At 33.7% G+C, this 26994-nt stretch overlaps 1 protein-coding gene and 1 long non-coding RNA gene across 5 annotated transcripts in view; one reads left to right on the top strand and one right to left on the bottom strand.

The window, feature by feature from the left end:
- Nucleotides 1-26994, top strand: part of PIAS1 (protein inhibitor of activated STAT 1) — a 205368-nt gene that overhangs the window by 106302 nt on the left and 72072 nt on the right. The window lies entirely within an intron of this gene.
- On the bottom strand, nucleotides 1751-25244 carry LOC127551230 (uncharacterized). Its single transcript, XR_007951033.1, has 2 exons — nucleotides 22192-25244; nucleotides 1751-8407 (listed from the first exon to the last, which is right to left on the bottom strand). It is a non-coding gene; the product is annotated as an uncharacterized LOC127551230 (long non-coding RNA).

The following is a 26994-nucleotide window of genomic DNA, read 5'->3' as shown; positions in this document are numbered from 1 at the left end:
CTTCAATTTATTTTTCTACTCTTATTGTTAAAGCTAACATTTCTAATGGAATATTGAATAGTAGTGGTGATAATGGGCAACCCTTGTTTCACCCCTGATTTTTTTTATTGGGACTGCTTCTAACTTCCCCCATTACATATAATGCTTTGTGATGATTTTAGATGCTACTTATTGTAAGGAAAACTCCATTTGTTCCTATGCTCACTAAGGTTTTTCATAGGAATAGGTGGTGTGTTTTGTCAAGTGCTTTTTCATGCATTTGACATTTTAAGAACTTATTGTTGTATTATACACATTGCAAAGATGAAATACAAATCTTAACTCTTTTAAAATATAAAATAAATTTGTTTTATTTTTTCAAGCCATCTTGCTTGCCTTATAATTCCTTCTGGCCTTCCTTCTGTTCTCTTCTGTGCATTTCAAAGATATGTTTCAGTGACCTTCCTTTATGTTTTTTTAGCAACCTTATGCCTTTCCCAACTTGTTCTCTTACTCCTTTCCTCTTGTTGAGAGGAAAGAAAACAAAATTTTTGTAACTAATATGTGTAGTAAATACCTACTTAGGATATGCCAGAGAATGGTATTGCTGGGTCAAAATACATAGTTTAGTGAGTTTCTTTTATTCCAAATTGTTTTCCAGAACAATTAAATTAATTTCACAATTCTAGCAACAGTACCTTAATATGCTTGTTTCAGCAGTTTGGATATAATATAAAACCTCATCTAGGACTAGAAAAGCAACAGGAAGAAATCAAGCAAGGCAGAAAAGCATTGAATCCAGTTCCAGTGCTGACTGTTAGTTATTAATTAGCTGTGTGATTTTTGGTCAAGTCACTTCCTCTTTAGGTTTCAATTTCTTTATCTACAAGTGAGGCATTGAATGAACTAGTAAGTGACTTTTCCAGCTCAAGAACCTTTTCCAGGACATAAATGATAAAAAAAAATATGGTCAATTTTCAATCATATAAAATAAGTAGTCCATCACTAACAATTAGAAAAATATTCTTAGTGATTTGAAACATTCTTGCATAGTTTTTATCACTATCTTATCCTTTTCTTTCTAAGATCTGCTTGGAATTGTTGTAAAATTACTTTTTTAGTTTGTCTTATTTGTGTTCCTAGGTTCATATTATTTCTTTCAAATAAAGTCACCAAACATTCATTAAGCATTGTTATCATGGCCTTTGGTATCTTCCTCCATTTACTTTTATCTCCAGTGTGAAGTCTTTATTTGGACTTTGTGCCAGGGCTAGGCTCTCTGCATCATCTTGTATTCTTGGATACATTGCTTGGGCCCTATTTTGGACTTGGGTCCCTGCTATTGACATTTTTATCTGGTATGTCTTCACACATACTTTCCCTTCCCACCCCCCTATCCTATATAACTTTTACCCTCTATTCCCATCCCTAGCTATTTGTTGTCAGGAGTGTTTTGGTTTTAATGCTTTTAATTTCTTATACTTCTGAAGCATATCAGCCAGAAAGATTTCCATCCTATTTACTTCAGCTCTTGATCACTTTCTTTTCAGTAATTCTCCTCTAGAACCTAGGCTTCTAGCTGCCTTTTTGCAAAATTTCAACTAAGTAAAGGTATTTAATATAGTTTCTCTTTGAAATTCTTGATAATTATTTGGCCTAATGCTTTTTTTAGATTTTTATTAGCATATATGTGTCAGAATTGTGTTCCTCTGGTTATTTACATAACCATTTAAATTGGTAGTGACAGTAGGAGGTATTTTTTTTTAAAAAAAAAAAAAAGCTTTTATTTTCAAAATATATGCAAAGATAGTTTTCAGCATTTAATCTTGCATGACCTTGTGTTCCAAATTTTTCTTCCTACCTTTCTGTACCCCCTCCCTTAGACAGCAGATAATCCAATATATGTTAAATATTTGCAATTCTTCTATACATGTTTCCACATTTATTATTCTACACAAGAAAAATCAGATCAAAAAGTAAAAAAAAATGAGAAAACAAAAAGCAAGTAAACAACAAAAAAAGGTGAAAATACTATGGTGTGGTCCATATTCAGTTCCCACAGCCTCTTTCTGGATGCAGATAGCTCTCTCCATCACAAGCCTATTGGAATTGGCCTGAATCATCTCATTGTTGAAAAGAGCCACATCCGTCAGAATTGATCATATAATCTTGTTGTTGCTGTGTACAATGTTCTCTTGGTTCTACTCACTTCACTTAACTATAAGTCTCTCCATGTCTTTTGGAAATCATCCTATTGATTGCTTCTTATAGAACAATAATATTCCATAACATTCATATATCATAACTTATTCAGCCATTGTCCAGTTGATGGGCATCCACTCAATTTCCAGTTTGTTGCCACTACAAAGAGGGCTGCCACAAACATTTTTGCATATGTGGGTCTTTTTCCCTGTTTTATGATCTCTTTGGGATATCGGCCCAGTAGAGTCACTGCTGGATCAAAGAATATGTGTGGTTTGATAGTCTATTGGGCATAGTTCCAAATTGCTCTTGAGAATGATTGGATAAGTTCACAATTCCAACAACATATTAGTGTCCCAGTTTTCCTACATCCCCTTCAACATTTATCATTATTTTTTCCTGTCACCTTAGCCAATCTGAAAGGTGTGTAGTGGTAAAGAGGTACTCTTTAGAGTCAGTAAGGGCTTAGCAAAATTTTAATCACCAAAAAATAGGAAGTAAGTGAAATAAGTTCAAATTTATATCTCCAGTAGCCTAGGAGCTCGAATAAGGGGGAAGGGGCAAAAAAATTTAGAAGAAAGCCTTACCCATAAATTAGCAGATTTCTTTAAATAAAACAAATGTTTTCTATATATGGCCAAATAAAAAAAGAATGTCTGGCAATTAGTTTCCTCCTAAAGTCTATAGTATTTAAAACTCAAAAGGACTTGAGAAATTTTCTAGTTCATTTCTTATTAAAACAGATGAAAAAACTGACGCTCTTATTTCTCTTTTAAACAGTGAATGTTTTAGGCCAATCTTGTATATAGGTTATTGCATATGACAACATGTTGACAACATATGTTGCTAAATATGTTAATGACATCACAACATGTAATTGGTAAGTTGTTCACATTATCTTTGAAACTATTTTGAGTAGGGGCAACGAGCTGGTGCAGTGGATAGAGCACTGGCCCCAGAGTCAAGAGGATCTGAATTCAATTTCAGCCTCAGATACTTAATATTTACTAGGTGTGTGATCCTGAAAAAGTCACTTAATCCCAATTGCCACACACACACACACACACACACACCAAAAAAAAAAAAAAAGAAAAGAAAAGAAAAAGAGTTTTGAGTGGTATTAATATCACAATAGTAATAAAATAAGTTCTACTAATCTGTTTCCATGTCATATACCTATGTGCTTCTACAAAAGGTGATTTTGCCTTAATTGTCACGTTATGAATGACTTTACCACAATTAAATTGACTTTCTTGAAAACATATCTACCAATACTAACAAAGATAATGGGCACATTAAACACCTATCTGAAAGATAATCTTCAGAATATATTGAAACTTTAGCTCTAGCCTTACCCAGACTAAAGTTTTTATAGCTAAGGAATTTCTACTGATTAGAGTTTAAAGAAGATATTTAACATCTAACTTTTATGAAGTTTTCAATATTCCCAATTCTGCTTTTATTCCCCAAAGGTAGAAAATGAAATCCTAATCATCTTTTGATGCTTTTACACTTTTAAATTACTTCCCCCTGTTTCCTAGACAGTGTTAACTATAAGTGAAGGAAACCAGTGACATCAATTCTTATGGATACTGCACTATTGGAATTCTAAGGAAATGCTTCTTGGAAGAAGGAAACTTTAATGTCACTGTGAAAAAATTCACTTTGGATACAATCAATTTCATTGATAATTGTCATTTCAATTCAAGCTATAGAAGACAAAAATTTTAATAAACAACTACAAAATTTAAATTTGGATAGAACACATAGATAATATGCCTTTACCGATGATATTTCAACTTTTATTTTAACCTATTATCTCTGTCACATTACCATTTTCCCTTTGGAGGAATAGTTTTGGTTATTTAGTTTTAATACTTGCATGCATAGGTTAGTTAAATTTGATACATCTGAATAGTGTCTGGCATAATGTGTTCTTGGTGAAACCATAATGACTTTCTGAGATCACTTACCTTTTTAAAAATCTTCTTTTAAACTGCTGGGATAATTGGAAATTAGTATGGCAGAAATTAGGCATGGACCCACACTTAACACCATATACCAAGATAAGATCAAAATGGGTCTATGACCTAGGCATAAAGAACGAGATTATAAATAAATTAGAGGAACATAGAATAGTTTATCTCTCAGACTTGTGGAGGAGAAAGAAATTTGTGACCAAAGATGAACTAGAGACCATTACTGATCACAGAATAGAAAATTCCGATTACATCAAATTAAAAAGCCTTTGTACAAATAAAACTAATGCAAACAAGATTAGAAGGGAAGCAACAAACTGGGAAAACATTTTCACAGTTAAAGGTTCTGATAAAGGCCTCATTTCCAAAATATATAGAGAACTGACTCAAATTTATAAGAAATCAAGCCATTCTCCAATTGATAAATGGTCAAAGGATATGAACAGACAATTTTCAGAGGATGAGATTGAAACTATTACCACTCATATGAAAGAGTGTTCCAAATCATTATTGATCAGAGAAATGCAAATTAAGACAACTCTGAGATACCACTACACACCTGTCAGATTGGCTAAGATGACAGGAAAAAATAATGATGAATGTTGGAGGGGATGCGGGAAAACTGGGACACTAATGCATTGTTGGTGGAGTTGTGAACGAATCCAACCATTCTGGAGAGCAATCTGGAATTATGCCCAAAAAATTATCAAATTGTGCATACCCTTTGATCCAGCAGTGTTTCTATTGGGCTTATATCCCAAAGAAATACTAAAGAAGGGAAAGGGACCTGTATGTGCAAAATGTTTGTAGCAGCCCTGTTTGTAGTGGCTAGAAACTGGAAAATGAATGGATGCCCATCAATTGGAGAATGGCTGGGTAAATTGTGGTATATGAATGTTATGGAATATTATTGTTCTGTAAGAAATGACCAGCAGGATGAATACAGAGAGGACTGGCGAGACTTACATGAACTGATGCTAAGTGAAATGAGCAGAACCAGGAGATCATTATACACTTCGACAACGATATTGTATGAGGACATATTTTGATGGAAGTGGATTTCTTTGACAAAGAGACCTGAGTTTCAATTGATAAATGACGGACAAAAGCAGCTACACCCAAAGAAAGAACACTGGGAAACGAATGTAAACTATCTGCATTTTTGTTTTTCTTCCCGGATTATTTATACCTTCTGAATCCAATTCTCCCTACGCAACAAGAGAACTGTTCGGTTCTGCAAACATATATTGTATCTAGGATATACTGCAACATATCCAACATATAAAGGACTGCTTGCCATCTAGGGGAGGGGGTGGAGGGAGGGAGGGGAAAAAAAAATCGGAACAGAAACGAGTGTCAATATAATGTAATTATTAAATAAAAAATTTTAAAAAAAAATCTTCTTTTAATACTATTTTCTAGAATTTGGCTAAAAAAAAAAGTCAGGATAACTGGCCTAAAGTTTGCAGCTTCATTATCCTCTTCCCTTTCCCCTTTTTTAAAAGGCAGGATATTTGCCCTCTCTAGTTCTACAGTTATTTTTTGTCTTCCCTGTGATCCTTGAAAGATCAGATGAATAAGTTCATCAATAAGAATTCCCAATTCTTTTAGTTCTTTCAGATTCAGTCATTTGGGCCAGGTGACCTGAACTCATCAATGGTAGCTGAATACTCTTCTACTGTCTCCTTATTTTACTTTAGGTATCACATTTCTTTTGACCACATTTTTTCTGTTCTTTCTATTCCAAAGGACATTCTCTTTGGCAAAGAAACTGTATTCTGTTATTTTTAGGGCAGTCTTTATTCACCCTAAACAAGGGCCCATCCTGATTTTCTTCTTTCTCCAGTATAGCTGAGAAAATAATTTTTCTTGTCTTTGATTTTCCTCATTTAGTTCATTGGGAGCCCAGTACTAACACTGGTTTTTTTTTTTTTTTACTTTCCCTGAAGTAATTGGGTTAAGTGACTTGTCCAGGATCACACAACTAGGAAGTGTTAAGTGTCTGAGGCCTGATTTCAGGGCTGGTGCTCTATCCAGCTAACACAGTTCTTACAAGATCATGTCTGATCTTTTTATTTATTGCTTTCAACCTATCTTTGCTTTCAGATTTTAAAATCAATTTTTTTATTCCCTATATATTTAGATTAGTCTCTTTAGAAAATTTTCCTTTTTTTCTTTTAGTAGATCATCATAAGAATTGTTTTGTTTCTTCAGAATTTCTTTTTCAAAAGCTTTCCATTCCTCATAATCTGATTTTCTCTCTAGAATTTTGATCCATTTGGGCTCCTACCTACCTAACCTTCCTCTGAAATCTGTTCTTCCCAAATCGAGAGTGCCCATCAAACTATTCCTAGAGAAGAGAAAAGTAATAAGCTGGGGAAATGAATAAACAACAGAAAAATATTCTGACCATAGAAAGTTACTGTGGTGACAAAGAAAATAAAACACATACTCAGAAGAAGATGATAAAGTCAAAGTTTATACTTCCAAAGCCTCCAAGAAAAATAAAAATTGATCTCAGACCGTGAAAGAGCTCAGAAGGAATTTGAAAATCAAGTAATATAAGTAGAAAAAAAATTGGAGAAAGAAATGATAGTGATGTAAAAGGAAGTACAAAAAGCCAATAAGGAGAAGAATGTCTTACAAAGCAAAATTGAAAAGGAGGTACAAAAACTCAGTGGGAAAAATAATTTTTTTTAAGGAGAAAGTAAATAAAAATTAATTTTTTCCTTTTTACCTTCCTCCCATAGATAGCAAATAATAGAGGTTAAACATTTACAGTTCTCAATATATTTCAATATTTATCATGCTGCACAAGAGAAAAGAGATCAAAAAGGGAAAAAATGAGAAAGAAAAAAAAGCAAACAACAAAGATGAAAATACTGTTATGATCCACCTTCAGTCCCCACAATCTTCTTTCTGGATTTAGATGGTTTTCTCCATCACAAGTCTGTTGGAATTGGTCTGAATTATCTCATTGTTGAAAAGAGCCAAGTCCATCACAGTTGATTATTACATAGTCTTGTTGCTATGTATAATGATCTCCTGATTCTGCTCACTTCACTTAGTGTCAGTTAGTGTAAGTCTCTACAGGCCCCTCTGAAATCATTCTGTTAATCATTTCTTATAGAATAATAATATTCCATAACACTCATGTGTCATAGCTTATTTAGCCATTCCCCAACAGGTAGGTATCCAATCAGGGGGAACATAATTTATTAAAAATTAGAATTGAACAAATGGAACTATTGACTTTATGAGAAATTAAGAAACAATTAAGTAAAACCAAAAGATTGAAAAGAACGAATGGAAAACAATGTGAAATATCTCAATGGAAAAACATCTGACTGGTAAAATAGCTCCAAGAGAGATAATTATTCTATATAAGCCATGATCAAAAAAAGGAGCCTAAACATCATCTTTAAAGAAATTGTTAAGGAAAAGTGTCCTGATATTTTAGAAGCAAAGATTAAAATAGAAATTGAAAGAATCTGCTTATATCTTCCTAAAAGGAGATCCCAAAGTAAAAATTCCCAGGAATTCAGGATTCTCCCAGGTCAAGGAGAAAATATCACAAGCATCCAGAAAGAAGCAATTTAAGTACGATGGAGCCACAGTCAGTATAACACAAAATTTAGCAGCTAATGCATTAAAGAATTGAAGGGCTTAGAATATGATATTCCAAAGAGCAAGGGAGCTATAATTACAACCAAAATTCAGTGACCCAGAAAAACTGAGTGTAATCCCTCAGGGGAAAAGATGGATCTTAGAGGATTTTCAAGCAGCAAAAAATGAAAAATAGTAAATTTTACTTTCAAAAAAGAGACGCATAAGGAGGTTATCAGGAAAGAGAAATCATAAAAGATTTAATAAGTTAAAATGTTTGCGTTCCTATATAGAAAGATGATATTTGTAATTCATAAGAACTTTTTCATTATTAGGGTAGTTAGAAAAAGTAATATATAGACAGAGGACACAGGTGTGAGTTGAACATGAAGGGATAATATCTTTCAAAAATAGAATTAAGGAGATTGTAATATACTGGGAGAAGAGAAAAGGGGGACATGGAAATAATGTAAATTATCTGTCAAAATGGGTCAAGAAAAAGCCTTCACAGTGGAGAAGAGTGAATGAACTTTAATCTCATCAGAATTGGCTCAAAGAGGAAATTATATACACACTCAGTTGGGTATAGAAATATATCTTAGGCTTATACCCCAAAGAGATACTAAAGAAGGGAAAGGGACCTGTATATGCCAGAATGTTTGTGGCAGCCCTGTTTGTAGTGGCTAGAAGCTGGAAAATGAATGGATGCCCATCAATTGGAGAATGGCTGAGTAAATTGTGGTATATGAACGTTATGGAATATTATTGTTCTGTAAGGAATGACCAGCAGGATGAATACAGAGAGGATTGGAGAGACTTACATGAACTGATGCTAAGTGAAATGAGCAGAACCAGGAGATCATTATATACCTCAACAACAATACTGTTTGAGGATGTATTCTGATGGAAGTGGATTTCTTTGACAAAAAGAAGATCTAACTCAATTTCAGTTGATCAAGGATGGACAGAAGCAGCTACACCCAAAGAAAGAACACTGGGAAATGAATATAAACTGCTTGCATTTTTGTTTTTCTTCCCGGGTTATTTATATCTTCTGAATCCAGTTCTCCCTGTGCAACAAGAAAACTCTTCAGTTCTGCACAGATATATTGTATCTAGGATATATTGTAACCTATTTAACATGTAAAGGACTGCTTGCCATCTGGGGAAGGGGGTGGAGGAAGGGAGGGGAAAAATCAGAACAGAAGTGAGTGCAAGGGATAAGGCTGTAAAAAAATTACCCTGGCATGAGTTCTATCAATAAAAACTTAAGAAAAAAAAAAAGAAAGAAATATATCTTAGACTGCAGGAAACTTGGAGAGGAAGAAGATATGAGAAGGGGGAGGTGATAGATGGGAAAACACATTGAGTGAGGGGGTAGTTAGAATCAAAGGAGAGATAAGGTGAAAGGATAGAGAAATTAGAATAAATGAGTGGAGGAAATACAATTAGCAGCAGTAATTGTGAAAGGCATTTAAAGCAAATTCTTTGGGTGAAGGTTTCATTTCTCAACTGTATAGAGAACTAAGTAAAATTTTTTAAAATGAAAATGAAAAAAAAGATTTTCTCAATTGATAAATGAGCAAAAGATACAAACAGTTTTCATATAAACTAATCAGGCTATTTATCTGCTGCTCAGGAGAAAAATAATTTCTCAAAAATTAGAATTGAGCAAATGGAAGCTACTTACTTTATAAGAAATCAACAAACAAAACAAGACCAAAAGAATGAAAAAAATTAGAAAACTGTGAAATAGCTCATCGGAAAAACAACTGCCCGGTAATAATAATAAATCCCAGAGAAATCATTTTTAAAATATTGGACTACCTTAAAGTCATGATCAAAAAAAGAGCCTAGATATCATCTTTCTAGAAATTGTCAAGGAAAATTCATCTGATATTGGGGGTAAGGAAAGTATTCTAACTCATTATTGATTGGAGGAATGCAAATTAAAACAATTCTGAAGAACTTCATACCTATTAGATTAGCTGAGCCAGAAAAGGAAAATGATGAATGTAGAAAGGAATGGGCAATTTGAAACTATGGTCAAAGCACTATGTAATCATGCATACCCTTTGACCTGAGAATACCACTACTGAGCATATATCCTAAAAGACATTTTTTTTTAAAAAAGAAAAGGGCTTTTATGTACAAAAGTATTTATAGCAGCTCTTTTCTCAGAGCAAAGAATTGGAAATTGAGGGGATCCCCATTAATTGGAAAATGGCTGAGTAAATTGTGGTATGTGATTATGATGGAAAACTTGTTCTAGAAGAAAGGAAAAGCAGCAAGCTATCAGGAAAACCTGCAAAGACTTATATGAGTTCATTCAAAGTGATATGTATAGGAAGTAAATAGCAGTATTGTGGGAGGATCAGCTGTGAATGACTTTGCTATTCTTAGTATTACTGTGATCCAAAACCACTCTGAAGGACTTTTAATGAAAAATGCTGTCTATAACCCAGAGAAATAAAGATTTGTGTCTGAATATAGATTGAAGCGTACCTTTTTTTTTTTTTTTAACTTTTTGGGGAAGGAGGGAAAAATTACATTTTCTTTAACATCATGACTTTTATGGAAATGTTTTATATGATTCCATATGTGCCTTCTCAGCTTGAGGGGTGCGTAGAGAGAAAGGAAGAGATCTGGAATGCAAAACTTTAAAAACAAATGTTAAAAATTGTTTTACATGTAAGCAAGGAAAATAAAATAATTAGATCGAAAAGAAGGTAGTTACATATCAAGAGTGAATAATAACATATTGATGGCCCATGGTGAGAAAATAAGGAGAAAGTTCTCATCACCCAAAGGCACAATGAATAGAAAGAACACTGGCTTTAGAAGTCCTGCATTCAAATTGTGTCTCTTAAGCTTAATATGATTGATCTCCCTGAGCTTTGGTTTTGTCTGATGTTTCTAGTTTTAGGACTGGAATTTCATGATGAGAATTTACAAGAAAACCGCTAAGTACAGGTGGATGAGAAATTGAAATTACTGTACTTCTGAAGACATGAGACAAGGATCTATTGAAGTTCATTAGAAAATCACTTATCTGGGGGGAATCTTGCTGTAATCTTAATTTTTTAATTAATTGATCAATAATTTAATTAATATTAATTATAATTTATTGGTAATAAAATTATTATAATTATAATATTAATGGTTAATAAATTAACAATATAATTAATATTAAATAATATCTTGTGTAATAATTTAATTAGCATTAATTAGATTAGATTAGAGTAGTTAGCATAGAGTTTTATAGTTTACAAAGAACTTTACATGTATATCATCTCATCCAATCCTTACACCAAGTCTGAGAAATAAGCCCTATTACTATCCCTAATTTTACAGATGAGGAAACAGGCTGAGCAAAGTGATTTGCTCAGGGTGATACAGCTAGTAAGTGTCTGAGGCAGAATTTGAACTAAGGTCTTCTTGACCCCAAATCTAGTACTCTCTGAGTGATACCACCTAGTTGCCTCTAAGTAGTTCAGATTCCTACATTTAGCTTTTAATTTCTTCCTTCCTTTTCTTCCTCACCCCTCACTCTGCCAGAACAACCAAGTTTTAACCTTCTTTCACCCTGATTCACTTCAATCATTTTGGGGAAAAGGAGAGACATGGTATTTTTGCCACTGGCTGTTAAGGACCATTCCTAAGTGTGAAGGGACAGGTCAGTTCTCCAAAAGCTCCCACATCTATGAATCATCACACACTCAAAGGAATTGCAACTCAGCCTTTATTGATTCAGATGTTGCTTGTGGATTGGGAATGAAATAAATTGGAGACAAGAGGGAAGAGGAGAGAGGTCAGAGAATGCAACTGCCTCTCAGTCTCCTTGTGTCATTATCCTTTCAATGAAGGGATCTATTCTGCTGCACAGAATTAGATCTCCAGCAGACACTAGCAGGTTGCACCCGTAATAACTGATAATCTATTATTTAAATTTTATCCATAAGAAAACATATGTTCTGTGATAATTATGTTACAGTCAAGTCTGCATATGTAGCTAGGTACATTGGTCTTTTTCTGAATATTTTATTTTTCCCAATTTTATATGAAAATACTCTTTAATGTTCGTTTCATTTTATAAAAAAAAAATTTTTTATTCTAAATACTCTTCTCTCTCCTTCTCCTCCCTTCCTCCAGATGCAAAGCAATTTGATAAAGGTTTTATTTGTACAGTCATACAAAACATATTTCCATATTATTGATGTTGCCAAAGAAAGCATAGTACATTGGTCTTTTTTATGTGTTTATTGGCCATATCCAACTCTTCTTGATCCCATGGACCAAGCATACCAGGACTTTCTGTCTTCTACTAACTCCCAAAGTCAGTTTGGGCTTTTGCTTTTTTATTACTTCCATGACACTTCCCGTCTTCTATCATCCTATTCTCCTTTTGCCTTCAATTTTTCCCAACATCAGGATCTTTTTCAGAGGGGCCTGTTTTCTCATTATGTAGCCAGAGTATTTCAGCTTCATATTCAGCATTTGCCCTTCCAGTGATTTGCCATCTAAAGGACTCCTAAAGTCTTCTCCAGCACTAGTTTGAAAGTATTGATTCTGTAATGGAATATTATTGTTCTATAAAAAATGATCGGCAGGACGATTTCAGAACGGCCCGGAGAGACATAAATGAGCTGATGCTAAATGAAGTGAGTAGAACCAGGAGAACATTGTACATAGCAACAAGAAGATTATATGATGTTCAACTCTGGTGGACGTGGCTTTTTCCAGCAATGAAGTGATTCACGCCAATTCCAATAGACTTGTTGTGAAGAGTCATCTGCATCCAGAGAGAGAACTATGGGGATTGAATGTATTTTCACATTTTTTTGTTATTTGCTTGCTTTTTTTTTTTCCTCATTTTTTTCCCCTTTTTGATCTAATTTTTCTTATGCTACATGATGAGTGTGGAAATGTGTTGAGAAGAATTGCACATATTTAATCTATATTGGATTACTTGCTATCTAGGGGAGGGAAGTGGGGATAAGGGAGAGGAAAAAAATTAGAACACAGGATTTTGCAAGGATGGATGTTGAAAACTATCTTTATGTATATTTTGAAAATAAAAAACTTTTTTAAAAAAGGAAAAAAAATATTGATTCTGTGGTGCTTTCCTTATAGTCCAATTCTCACAGGCATACGTTGCTACTAGATAAATACTCATAGCTTTGACTGTATGTATCTTTTTTTTTTTTAATTATAGCTTTGACAAAACATATGCAATGTGTAATTTTTCGACATTGACCGTTGCAAAAACTTAATTTCCAACTTTTCCCCTCCTTCCCCCTACCTCCTCCCCAGATGGTAGGCAGTCCCATACATGTTAAACATGTTAAAGTATATGTTAAATACAATATATGTATACATATTTATACAGTTACCTTGTTGCACAAGAAAAATCGGATTTAGAAATGAGGTAAAAATAACCTGGGAAGAAAAACAAAAATGCAATCAACAACAACAGAAAGAGTGGAAATGCTGGAAAAGCTGTGTTGTGATCCACACTCGTTTCCCATTGTTCTTTCACTGGGTATAGCTGATTCTGTTCACCACTGATCAAACGGAACTGGTTTGGATCCTCTCATTGTCGAAGAGAGCCACTTCCATCAGAATTGATCCTCATATAGTATTGTTGTTGAAGTATATAATGATCTTCTGGTCTTGCTCATTTCACTCAGCATCAGTGCATGTAAGTCTCTCCAGGCCTTTCTGAAATCTTCCAGCTGATTGTTTTTTATAGAACAATAATATTCCATAACATTCATATGCCATAACTTAGTCATTCTCCATCTGATGGGCATTCATCCATTTCCAGTTTCTTGTCACTACAAAGAGGGCTGCCACAAATATTTTTGCACATGTGGGTCCTCTTCTCTTTTTTATGATCTTTTTGGTTTATAAGCCCAGTAGAAACACTGCTGGGTCAAAGGGTATGCACAGTTTGATAACTTTTTGAGTATGTTCCAAATTGTTCTTCAGAATAGTTGGATCCATTCACAATTGTTGGAATTTTTACAAACATCAACTCTAATGAGCACACAATTCCACCAACAATGTATCAGTGTCTCAGTTTTCCCACATCCTCTCCAACATTGCCCATTATCTTTCCCTGTCATTCTAACCAATCTGAGAGGTGTGTAGTGGTATCTCAGAGTTGTCTTAATTTGAATTTCTCTGATCAATAGATGTAAAGGGCAGAATTCTGGAGAAGTATAACAAGGTGTTAATTCAGTGAAATTAAGATAATGATTCTCTAGTTTACATGTACTTAATTCCACAAGATTGACACCTACAATGATGTAATTATAGTAGAGTATATAAGAGCCAACAAGAACGGGAATGGAGACATTCCATCTTCATCTGCCTCATGATGGCTCACCTGCTGTTCCTCCACTGAAACCAAGACCCATTCCGGAGGGCCTTCAGAAGGCTGGTCCAGCCCCAGGCCCCAGACTATGAAGGAGATAATAAAAAATTTGGACTTTATCCCTGACTATTCTGGTGGTGATTACTCTGCTAAAATGAAGGCTGGTCCCAAGACCTTCAGAAAGCTAACCAGAACATTACAAATAATGATTTGGAGCACCTTTTCATATGACTAGAAATAGTTTCAATTTCATCATCTGAAAATTGTCTATTCATAGTCTTTGATCATCTATCAATTGGAGAATGGCTTGATTTCTTATAAATTAAGAGTCAATTCTCTTGTTATTTTGAAAATGAGGCCTTTATCAGAACCTTTAACTGTAAAAATGTTTTCCCAACTTATTGCTTCCCTTCTAATCTTGTCTCTATTAGTTTTGTTTGTACAAAAACTTTTTAACTTGATAATCAAAATTTTCTATTTTGCGATCAATGATGATCTCTAGTTCTTTGGTCACAAATTCCTTCCTCCTCCACAAATTTGAAAGATAAACTATCCTATGTTCCTCTAATTTATTTATGATCTTGTTCTTTATGCCTAAATCATGGACCCATTTTGATCTTATCTTGGTATATGGTGTTAAGTGTGGGTCAATGCCTAGTTTCTGCCATACTAGTTTCCAATTTTCCCAGCAGTTTTTGTCAAATAGTGAATTCTTATCCCAAAAGCCTGGGGTCTTTGGGTTTGTCAAACAGTAGATTATTATAGTTGTTGACTATTTTGTCCTGTGAATCTAACTTATTCCACTGATCAAGTACTCTGCTTCTTAGCCAATACCAAATGGTTTTGGTGACTGCTGCTTTATAATATAGTTTTAAATCTGGTACAGCTAGGCCACCTTCATTTGATTTTTTTTTTCATTATTTCCCTTGAAATTCTTGACCTTTTGTTCTTCCAGATGAATTTTGTTGTTATTTTTTTAGGTCGTTAAAATAGTTTCTTGGGAGTCTGATTGGTATAGCACTAAATAGATTAGTTAGGGAGTATTGTCATCTTTATCATATTCACTCAACCTATCCAAGAGCACTTAATATTTTTCCAAATGTTTAGATTTGACTTTATTTGTATGGACACTGTTTTGTAGTTTTGCTCATATACTTCCTGTCTTTCCTTTGGCAGATAGATTCCCAAATATTTTATGCTGGCAATTATTTTAAATGGAATTTCTTTTTGTATCTCTTGTTAGTGATGTATAAAAATGCCGAGAATTTATGTAGATTTATTTTGCATCCTTCAACTTTGCTAAAGTTGTGGATTATTTCTAATAGCTTTTTAGTGGAATCTCTGGGGTTATCTAGGTTGTATGAACCTTTTAAAATAATTTTATATAAGCTTCATAGCAAAATACACTTGGATTAAAAAGAAAAAAGTGAAGAAATGATTGACTTATTATAAAGTTTAAAATGTCATTGTAAAAAATTATTTATATAGTATAAGACAAATAAAGTTAAAGTTCTAAGTAAAATAAACATTTTACTAACATAAATGGTTACATTCTCTAAAAATATTCTCCATTCTATCCCACCATTGGCACTAAAAGCTAAAAATAATCATCTTTCTGTAATGGAACCTTTTTTTACTGTTTTGGGGGAAAATGAATCTCAGGTATCCATTCAGAGACATCAGTTTTAAAATGTTTCATATGCTAATTTCTCTATTCATTAAAAAAAATTGTTATACATGATTTTTATTGAGATATTCAAATCATGTACCAGATTACCAATGATTAAAAATTTGGGTTTCTAAAAAAGTCTTATTTGTCATCAAAAAAAAAAAAAAAGTCGGGAGCCAAGATGGTGGAGAAGACACACCAACTTTTTAAGTTCCTCTCATTCCCCTCATAACCAACTATTAAATTCAGCCTCAAAAATAGCTCTTCACTGTTTAAATTCATTAAGATTAGAAGCACACAGTTTACCAGCAGAAGATAACCTGGAAGATTGCCAGGAAAGTTTTGTCCTGAGGGGCCAGGAACAGATCAGCACAGGCAGTGAGAGACTAGCTTCCTGAACAGACCAGGGGCCAGGGTGATCTCTGTGGCTAGAGAAGTTATGGAGACAATTCTGCTATAGGCTAACTGCTCTGCCTTGATTACAAAGCAGTAAACTGTCAGAGAAATTAAAGCCTAAAACTCTAAAAAAACGCCAGAAACTAACAAGATCCGGCTGTAACCACTCAAACCCAGAAGTGACCCAGGAAGACCTTTAACACAGCCCTGTAGCCACATCCTGCAATTCAGGGCTTTTGCTTTTGTGGGGTAGTTACAAATCTGTACTGCACGGGGGGCACAGCCTGGGCAGCCTCTAATCTGCACAGTGGGAGGATCAGTCTGGGGCAATAGAACTTCCCCAGCAGACTGTGCTTCCTGGGGCAGAGACACATCTGGTCCCTGCAGCGCCATTCACTGCTCAGCTGCTAATACCCACAGCCCCAGGGCGGGCTTTGGCTTGGGGTAGTGAAACTCTCACTGCTCAGCATCTAGCCCCAGGGCAGTTGTTATCCCACACTTTGGGGTTCTTTGCAGGGCACTTTCCCAGCTCGGCCCTGCAGGCCTGAGTTACTTCCCTGTGGGGAACTCTTTCCCAGAGCACTCCAGTATCTCGTTGCTTTTTGAGCCTGCTGGCAGGACAGCTACCCATCCATACACCTAGCACTGCTCTGCAAAGGAAGCTGGTAACCTGGCTCTGAAGGCAGGCCCTACAGGCTTTAACAAAATGAGTAAAAAATTCAAAAGGATGATTGATAGTTTCTATACAGAAAGAGAGCAGCTTTTCAACCCTGAAGAGACTAATAGCAGACAGTCTTCAGACAATTGTTGATCCCCAAAACAAAAGACTCTCCTAGAAGAGACTATTAAAAACCTTAAAAGAGAACTAGAAGAAAAATGGGGAAAGGAAAGAGAAGCTATGCAAGAGAGCAACAACTTCTGAAATGTGAATTGGAAAAGGTAAAAAATTCCCAAGAAATGCAGGGAAACAGAATTTATGAATTGGAAAAGGTTAAAAATTCCCAAGAAAGTAGCATTTGAGAATTGGAAAAAGAATAACTCACTAAAAAAAAAAAAAAAAAAAAAAAAGTGAAATGGAAAAAAATTCCATAGGGCAAAACAACTCATTTAAAAACTCAATTGGACATATACAAAAAGAAGTTAAAAAAAGCTAGTGAAGAAAATGACTCACTAAAAATCAGAACTGAACAAATATAAATGACTGATTCATTGAGACATCAAGAATCAATCAAGCAAAACCAAAAAAATGAAAGATTGGAAAAAATGTCAAATATGTACTTGGAAAAACAACAGACCTGGAAAATAGATCTAGGAGAGATAACCTGAGGATCATTGGACTACTGGAAAATTATGATGAAAAAAAGAGCCTATATACCATTTTACAGGAAATCATCAAAGAGAACTGCCCAGAAGTAATAGAACTGGAAGGTAAAATAGGCGTTGAAAGAATTCATCGAACACCTTCTGAAAAAGACCCTAAAATAAAGGCTCCGAGGATTATTGTGGCCAAATTTCAGAATTTTCAGACTAAAGGAAAAATATTACAAGCAGCCAGGAAAAAACAATTCAAATACTGAGGTGCCACAATAAGAGTCACACAAGATCTGGCTGCCTCAACATTAAAGGATCAAAGGGCCTGGAATCTGATATTCCAAAAGGCAAAAGAACTTGGAATGCAGCCAAGAATAAACTACCCAGCTAAGCTGAGCATTTTTTCCATGGAAGAAGATGGACATTTAATGAAACAGAGGAATTCCATTTGTTTCTAAGGAAAAAAAACAGACTTAAACAAAAAATTTGATCTCCAACAACAGGACTCAAGAGAATTAGAAAAAGGTAAAAGGAATTCTTGGGAATTGTATTTCTGTTGTGGATATACATAAAAACCACATGTATAATTTGATTTTACCGATATAACATAAAAAAGGCAAATAGAAATGGAAAGGGGAGTGTCAGAAAAAGGGAAAAGGGGAGATAAAAAGAGGGAAACTACACAGGTGATGATGTACTACACAGATATCATATCTGAGGGAACTTAGAGAGGGGGAGGAACATTGTATGAATCCTACTCTCATCAGAGTCAGCTCAAAGAGGAAATAATTGACATATTTGTTTTACAGAGAATCTTCTCTCACATCATTAAAAAATGGGAGAGGAAAAGGGAAAAGGAAAAAGAATAATAAGGAAAGGATACAAGAAAGGGGAAGGGATTCAAAAGGAAAAGGGAGAGATCCTAAAGAGGGAGAGCTGCGTGATGCAAGTGGGACCAATAAGTTTAATACTAGGGAAGGGGGAGAAGGAAGGGAGAAAAAGAAAAGCATAATCTGGGGATATTAGGATGGCAGGAAATACAGAATTAGTAATTTTAACCATAAATGTGAATGGGATGAACTCTCCTATAAAGAGGAAGCAGATAGCAGACTGGATCAAAAGTCAGAACCCTACAATATGTTGTTTACAGGAAACACATTTAAAACAGGGACATACATACAGAGTAAAGGTAAAAGGCTAGAGCAGAATCTATTATGCTTCAGGTGAAGTCAAAAAAGGAGGGGTAGCCATCCTTATCTCAGATCAAGCAAAAGCAAAAATTGATCTAATTAAAAGAGATAAAGAAGGAAACTATATCTTGCTAAAGAGTACTATAGACAATGAAGCAATATCAATATTAAACATATATGCACCAAGTGGTATAGCATCTAACTTCCTAAAGGAGAAGTTGAGAGTTGCAAGAAGAAATAGACAGCAAAACTATAATAGTGGGAGATCTCTCTCAGATTTAGATAAATCAAATCACAAAACAAATAAGAAAGAAATTAAAGAGGTAAATAGAATATTAGAAATATATATAATAATATATAAATATTTATATATAATATATTGTAACATATAAATATTTAATATATATATAATGTAATACATAAATATTTACATATAATAATTTATATATAATAAATAATATTAGAAAAATTAGGTATGATAGATCTCGGAGAAAACTGAATGGTGACAGAAAGGAGTATACTTTCTTCTCAGCAGTTTATGGAACCTACACAAAAATTGACCATATATTAGGACATAAAGACCTCAAAATTAAATACAGGAAGGCAGAAATAGTAAATGCTTTCTTTTCAGATCACAATGCAATAAAAATTACATTCAACAAAAAGTTAGGTGTAAATAGACCAAAAAATAATTGGAAACTAAATAATCTCATTTTAAAGAATGATTGGGTGAAACAGCAAATTATAGACACAATTAATAATTTCACTCAAGATAATGACAATGATGAGACATCATACTAAAATTTGTGGGATGCACCTAAAGCGATAATAAGGGGAAATTTTATATCCTTAGAGGCTTACTTGAATAAAATAGAGAAAGAGCTTGCAACTTAAAAAGCTAGAAAAAGACCAAATTAAAAAACCCCAATCAATTACTAAACTTGAAATTCTAAAATTAAAAAGAGAAATTAATAATATTGAAAGTAAAAAAAAAACTATTGAACTAATAAATAAAACTAAGAGTTGGTTTTATGAAAAAAACAATAAAATTGATAAACCTTTGATAAATCTGATTAGAAAAGGGAGAGAGGAAACTCAAATTAGCAGTCTTAAAAATGAAAAGGGAGAACTTTCCACCAATGAAGAGGAAATTAAAGAAATAATAAGGGGTTACTTTGCCCAACTTTATGCCAATGAATTTGATAACCTAAGCGAAATGGATGACTACCTCCAAAAATATAGGCTTTCCAGATTATCAGAGGAGGAAGTAAATGGCTTAAATAGTCTCATTTCAGAAAAAGAAATAGAACACGCTATTAATCAACTCCCTAAAAAAAAATTCCCAGGACCAGATGGATTTACATGTGAATTCTACCAAACATTCAAAGAACAATTAGCTCCAATGCTTTATAAACTATTTGAAAAAATAGGGAATGAAGAAGTCCTACCAAATTCCTTTTATGACACAGACATGGTACTGATACCTAAACCAGGTAGGTTGAAAACAGAGAAAGAAGATTATAGATCAATCTTCCTAATGAATATTGATGCTAAAATCTTAAATAAGATATTAGCAAAAAGACCACAGAAAATCATCCCCAGGATAATACACCACAGTCAAGTAGGATTTATAGCAGGAATGCAGAGCTGGTTCAATATTAGGAAAACAATCAGTATAATTGGCCATATTAATAATCAAATTAACAAAAACCATATGATCATCCCAATAGATGCAGAAAAAGCATTTGATAAAATACAACATCCATTCCTATTAAAAACACTTGAGAGTATAGGAATAAATGGACTTTTCCCTAAAATAATCAGTAATTAAAACCATCAGTAAGCATCATATGTAATGGGGACAAATTGCAACCATTCCTAATAAGATCAGGCGTGAAACAAGGTTGCCCCTTATCACTGTTAGTATATAATATTGTATTAGAAATGCTAGCTTTGGCAATAAGAGTTGAGAAAGAGATTAAAGGAATAAGAATAGGCAATGAGGAAACCAAATTATCACTCTTTGCTGATGATATGATGGTATACTTAGAGAACCCCAGAGAGTCTACTAAAAAGTTATTAGAAATAATCCACATCTTTAGCAAAGTTGCAGGATACAAAATAAACCCACAAAAGTCATCAGCATTTTTATATATCACTAACAAAACCCAACAGTTAGAGTTACAAAGAGAAATTCCATTTAAATTAAGTACCGATTGTATAAAATATTTAGGAATCTTATCTGCCAAGGGAAAATCAGAAACTTTATGAGCAAAACTACAAAACATTTTCCACACAAATTAAGTCTGATCTAACCAACTGGAAAAATATGAAATGCTCTTGGATTGGGCGAGCAAATATAAGAAAGATGACAATACTACCTAAACTAATCTATTTATTTAGCGCTATATCAATCAGACTCCTAAAAAACTATTTTAATAACCTAGAAAAAATAACAACAAAGTTCATATGGAAAAACAAAAGGTCAAGAATTTCAAGGGAATTAATGGAAAAAAAATCAAATGAAGGTGGCTTAGCTGTACCAGATCTAAAATTATATTATAAAGCAGTGGTTACTAAAACCATCTAGTATTGGCTAAGACATAGACTAGTTGATCAATGGAATAGGTTAAGTTCAAAGGACAAAACAGCCAATAACTTTAATAATCTAGTGTTTGGCAAACCGAAAGATCCCAATTTTTGGGTTAAGAATGCATTATTTGACAAAAATTGCTGGGAAAATTGGAAATTAGTATAGCAGAAACTAGGCATTGACCCACACTTAACACCATATACCAAGATAAGGTCAAAATGGGTTCATGACTAGGCATAAAGAATGAGATTATAAATAAATTGGAAGAGCATAGGCTAGTTTACCTCCCAGACCTGTGGAAGGGGAAGGAATTTATGATCAAAGAAGAATTAGAGATCACTATCGACTACAAAGTAGAAAATTTTGATTATATCAAATTGAAAAGGTTTTGTACAAACAAAACTAATGCAGACAAGATTAGAAGGGAAACAATAAACTGGGAAAACATTTTTACAGTCAAGGGTTCTGATAAAGGCCTCATTTCCAAAATATATAGAGAATTGACTCTATTCTCCAATTGATAAATGGTCAAAGGATATGAACAGACAATTCTCAGATGAAGAAATTGAAACTATTTGTAGCCATATGAAAAGATGCTCCAAGTCATTATTAATCAGAGAAATGCAAATTAAGCCAACTCTTGAGATACCACTACACACCTGTCAGATTGGCTAGAATGACAGGGAAAGATAATGCAGAATGTTGGAGGGGATGTGGGAAAACTGGAACACTGATATATTGTTGGTAGAATTGTGAATACATCCAGCCATTCTGGAGAGCAATTTGGAACTATGCTCAAAAAGTTATCAAACTGTGCATACCCTTTGATCCAGCAGTGTTTCTACTGAACTTATACCCCAAAGAGATACTAAAGAAGGAAAAGGGACCTGTATGTGCCAAAATGTTTGTGGCAGCCCTGTTTGTAGTGGCTAGAAGCTGGAAAATGAATGGATGCCCATCAATTGGAGAATGGTTGAGTAAATTGTGCTATATGAACGTTATGGAATATTATTGTTCTGTAAGAAATGACTAGCAGGATGAATACAGAGAGCATTGGCGAGACTTACATGAACTGATGCTAAGTGAAATGAGCAGAACCAGGAGATCATTATATACCTCAACAACGATACTATATTAGGATGTATTCTGATGGAAGTGGATTTCTTTGACAAAAAGAAGATCTAACTCAATTTCAGTTGATCAAGGATGGACAGAAGCAGCTACACCCAAAGAAAGAACACTGGGAAATGAATGTAAACTGCTTGCATTTTTGTCTTTCTTCCCAGGTTATCTTCTGAATCTAATTTTTCCTGTGCAACAAGAGAACTATTCAGTTCTGTACACATATATTGTATCTAGGATACACTGTGACATATTTAACTTGTATAGGACTGCTTGCCATCTGGGGAAGGGGGTGAAGGGAGGGAGGGGAAAAGTCAGAACAAAAGTGAGTGCAAGGGATAATGTTGTAAAAAAAAAAAAATTACCAGGCATGGGGCTCTGTCAATAAAAGTTTTTTTTTTTTAATTTCAAAATAAAGAAAGAAAGAAAGAAAGAAGAAGAAAGATAAAAAAAAAAAAAAGGCTTATCAGCATTGACAATTCTACACTGTCTCAACTAATATAACTACTTGTTTTAAATGTGGGAACATAATTAAATATAGAATATTACTGAATATGTGCATTTGTACTTTTACTTCTGTTTTTTTTTTTTTTTAATCTTTTGAGGCATCAGATTTCAAGATAAAATTTAGCAAAAATAATTTAGGGTAAACAAGTTTTATATTCATTCCTGCAATTAAGGACAAAAATAGCACCTGTAATATACAGAACCAGAGAATTTCAAGTTTGGAAGGGACCTCTTCAGCCATATGGTCCAATCCATACTCAACAAAGAGTTGGTTTTTACGTTTTGACTTCTGGTAAAGAGGAATTCACTACTTGATAAAGCAACCTCTTTCTATTTTGGGTAGTTCTTATTGATATATTGTGTACATTTGTCTCTTTGCAACTTCCTTTTCCTCCTTTATAGCTCTACCTTTAGAAGCAAATTGAAGCAGTCTGCACTCTCTTTTAGATATTGTTCTTCAGAAATATGAAGACACTATCAAGACATCCACCAGCCCAATGACCTTTTCTTACTTCTTCTCCCATTTGTCATCACTTTTTTTAAAAGTTCATTGCTAAGTATATTGTATTGTGTGAACCATTTACTGAGAAAAAAACAACCTGAATACTTGAAATTAAACCATAAAATCAGTACCCACTTTACAAGTTCAAAATTCAATACAATAAAACACTTCTTCGTACAAAACATTGAATGGCTTTAAAAAGCAGATACCCCAACCTGCAATGTTACTTCTTTTTGTAAAATTTAGGAAGACAGTAATAATAAAAATACACATATTTATATAAATATGTTGCACGTACAACTAATAACCCAATCAGCTATCAAAACTAAATAGAGAATTATTCATATTACACCATTTAATATTGTCTCTGACTTATGCTTAAACATTTCAGGAATGGTCACTCAATATTTCTATATTTCTTTATCTGGATTTTTCATAATTTTTTTCTCCTATCTTAAAGAATTTTTTTGTACAACCTAATAATTTATATTGGTCTTTTTCTTATGTTGAATTTATAGAAAATTCCAGATTTCTCTAGAAGTTAGAATAATTTGTCAACAGAGTTTGAAACTTGCAGAGATTTTTTTGGTTTTTGTTTTAAGCTGGAATAAAGAAAATGTCTTAAAATAAAATGATGAATTGTCCCCAAATCTTTTAATAGTTTTGACTTAGATGAATGATTCTATCCTTGCCAGTCTTCTTTTTTCTAAGCTAAACAATCTCTTTTTCTTCAACCAATCCTCATATGACCCCTAACTATCCTTTGGATGCTTTCTAGGGTATCAGTGTTCTTATTTTATAACATTCTGACACGAACATGATACTCTATTTGTAATGTTTCTACTTGGGTATTGTATATACTTACATATGCACATATTGTTTCCTGTGCTAGAATATAAATACCTTCAAATTGTTCCATTTTGTGTATTTTGTGTATCTTCCTAATATCTGACACAAAGTCCAGCACATGATTAGTACTTGATAAATGTTTATTAATGGACTGATTAGATTAAAACAATGACACTCTTGTAAAGTTCTCTGTTTCTGTTTCCTTGGGGTCTCTGGGAGCAGCCTTCATTTCAGTTCCATAATCACCACAAGTGCAGCCAGGTGTTAAAGTCCAAGTCATTTATTATCTCTTTCAAAGTGTTGTCTCCTTTCTTGGGGCCTGGTTAGCTTTCTTATAATCCAGATCCTTTATTATTCTTCCTGAGGCTTGACAGCTTTCTGGAGAACCTTTCAATCTGGCCTTGTTCTTAGTGGGGGAAGTGCAGGAGTCCAGGCCAGCCACCAGGAAGATTGAAGATCGAATTGAATTTCTCCCCTTAGTTCTGAGAGCTTAAGCTCCTGCTGCCAGTACTTTGCCTTCTTTCCAGATGTCTCTCCTAATCCAAAGGTTTGTGCTTCAGCCTCTAGCCACCACAAAGGTGGATAATGGAATGAATCTGTCTGGGCCTCCGAGAGCTTCTAATGTGCCTGTTTTTTTCTGGCCCTGATAGCTTCTAGCTTATATTCTCCACACTGAGTATATACCAATCATTATATCACTGGGAAACCATTATTTGTTATAGGATTAAATCAACGCTAAACTAGATTTAACCATTGTCTCTTCAATTCCACTTAGTAATTCCACTAAGTACCTTGTTTCAAGTTCTGGCCCATAACATCTCCTTGTAGAATTAAATCAATCATACTGAACCATGTAAATTAGATAAATTAGTCTCTAGCAATTCCACTGACTTTTAGTACCTTGTAAGAATCCTTTATTTCAAGTTCAGAGTTCTGGCCCATAACAAACTCTCACCTTCTTATTCCTTGAGGCTAACTTCCACTAGGCTCTTCTTTAATAATTCCAAATTTGTTAGAAAGTTGTAACTTCTAGGAGCTAGAAATTTTGCAATCTTCAGATTTAAGAGAGAGCTGGGATTTGAACTTTCTAGTTAACTGTTTTCTATCAGGAATTCTGATTGTTTGACTTCATAGAATATCAGGGTCATTAAGGCTCAGAAGTAAGGCCAGGCCAGGCAAATAGCAAAATAGATCTGATGGCTATAATTGTTAGCATTCCAGTAGAAAACCAGTTAATACCAGAAGAAAATATAATACTCAGTTGTGCAATGTATTGATTGTGTATCATTTGGCATAGTAATAAGTAGACTAGATTGGAGGAATGTTATTTTTTATTTATTTTTAAATTTTTAAAAATTTTAATGATATATTTTTCCAATTGCAAGATGGTTTTCAACATTCATTTTTATAAGATTTTGAGTTCCAGTTTTTTCCCTTTCTTTACCTTTCCTTTCTCCAAGACAGCATGCCAACTGATACAGGTTATACATGTACAATCAGTTTTTAACATATTTTCCATATGTCATATAGGAAAGAAAAATCAGAACAAAAGGGAAAAGCCACAAGAAAACAACAAAACTGTGAAAATAGTATGCTTCAATCCACATTGAGTATCCATAGTTCTTTCTCTGGATGTGGATGAATCTTCTATCCAAAAATAGACTAGATTTTTTTAAACCATCCAGTTTTAGCCTCTTCCCCAAAAATTTAGGAATTTGTTTAGTTTCAATTCAATATATTTTTATTAAACATTTACTCTGTGTAAGGAACTGTGCTAAGTTCTAGAGATATAACCTAAAGAAGAAATTGATGCAAAAATAAACTACCCAATTTCTAATATAATGCTAAGTAATGCCACAAGTCCATGAAACTCTTGCCATCACCTTTCTTGTTAGCACTTTTAAAATATAATCTGCCATATTAAATTTTTTATAAAGTTATTTAAGCATATGGATGATGCACATAATTTGTCATTTTCCTATCTATTTGTAATGTTAAACTTTCTTTTTTATAAGAAGCACAAAGGAAAAAATATTAGGATTTGAAAAGTGGCCCAACAGAGTGGAAAAACTCCAAAGACTATAATTATCTAGTACAAATATTACATATTTCAGAACTTCCCATAACATGAGTTTACATTCATAATAGAACAACTTAGAAATTCTAGGCATTTGGAGCTTAATTATATATTTTTAAAATAGCTAGTTATAAGTTCAGTTTAATTCTTTACTCCAAGAATTTTTCATCAACTACTGTGCTTCCAAAATTCTTATATCTAGAATTCTATGTTAGGGCCCCAAAGTTCTTATAGGTAATTATCTCAGTTACCCACTCTACCTGAATCTGAGTGATTTCTCACCATTGTTGTGCATTTACCTTATTCTCTCACCCTCTTTACAATTTTCTAGGTGTGCAACAATAATCATATTAACTCTAATTGCTCTTGTCAATCTACTTCCCTATATCTCTACTAATTAAAACTTTCCAAGCCCAAACATCCTCATCTAACCATGACTCCTCCACTTATATTTTCTTTATCACTCCCCTCTTATTCCCCTCCTATCTAAGTAGCCATTCTTTCTCAGTCTTCTTACTGAATAGTTGTCTCAGTGAGTTCTGTCCTCCACTAATACATGTTGGTGGAGCTGTGAACTGATCCAACCATTCTGGAGAGCAATTTAGAACTATGCTCAAAAAAATTATCAAACTA

This window comes from Antechinus flavipes, chromosome 2 (genome assembly GCF_016432865.1).
Source record: "Antechinus flavipes isolate AdamAnt ecotype Samford, QLD, Australia chromosome 2, AdamAnt_v2, whole genome shotgun sequence".
Lineage (NCBI taxonomy): Eukaryota > Metazoa > Chordata > Mammalia > Dasyuromorphia > Dasyuridae > Antechinus > Antechinus flavipes.
Note: the sequence above shows the minus strand (reverse complement) of the source record. Positions and strands in the feature narration are given on the sequence as shown.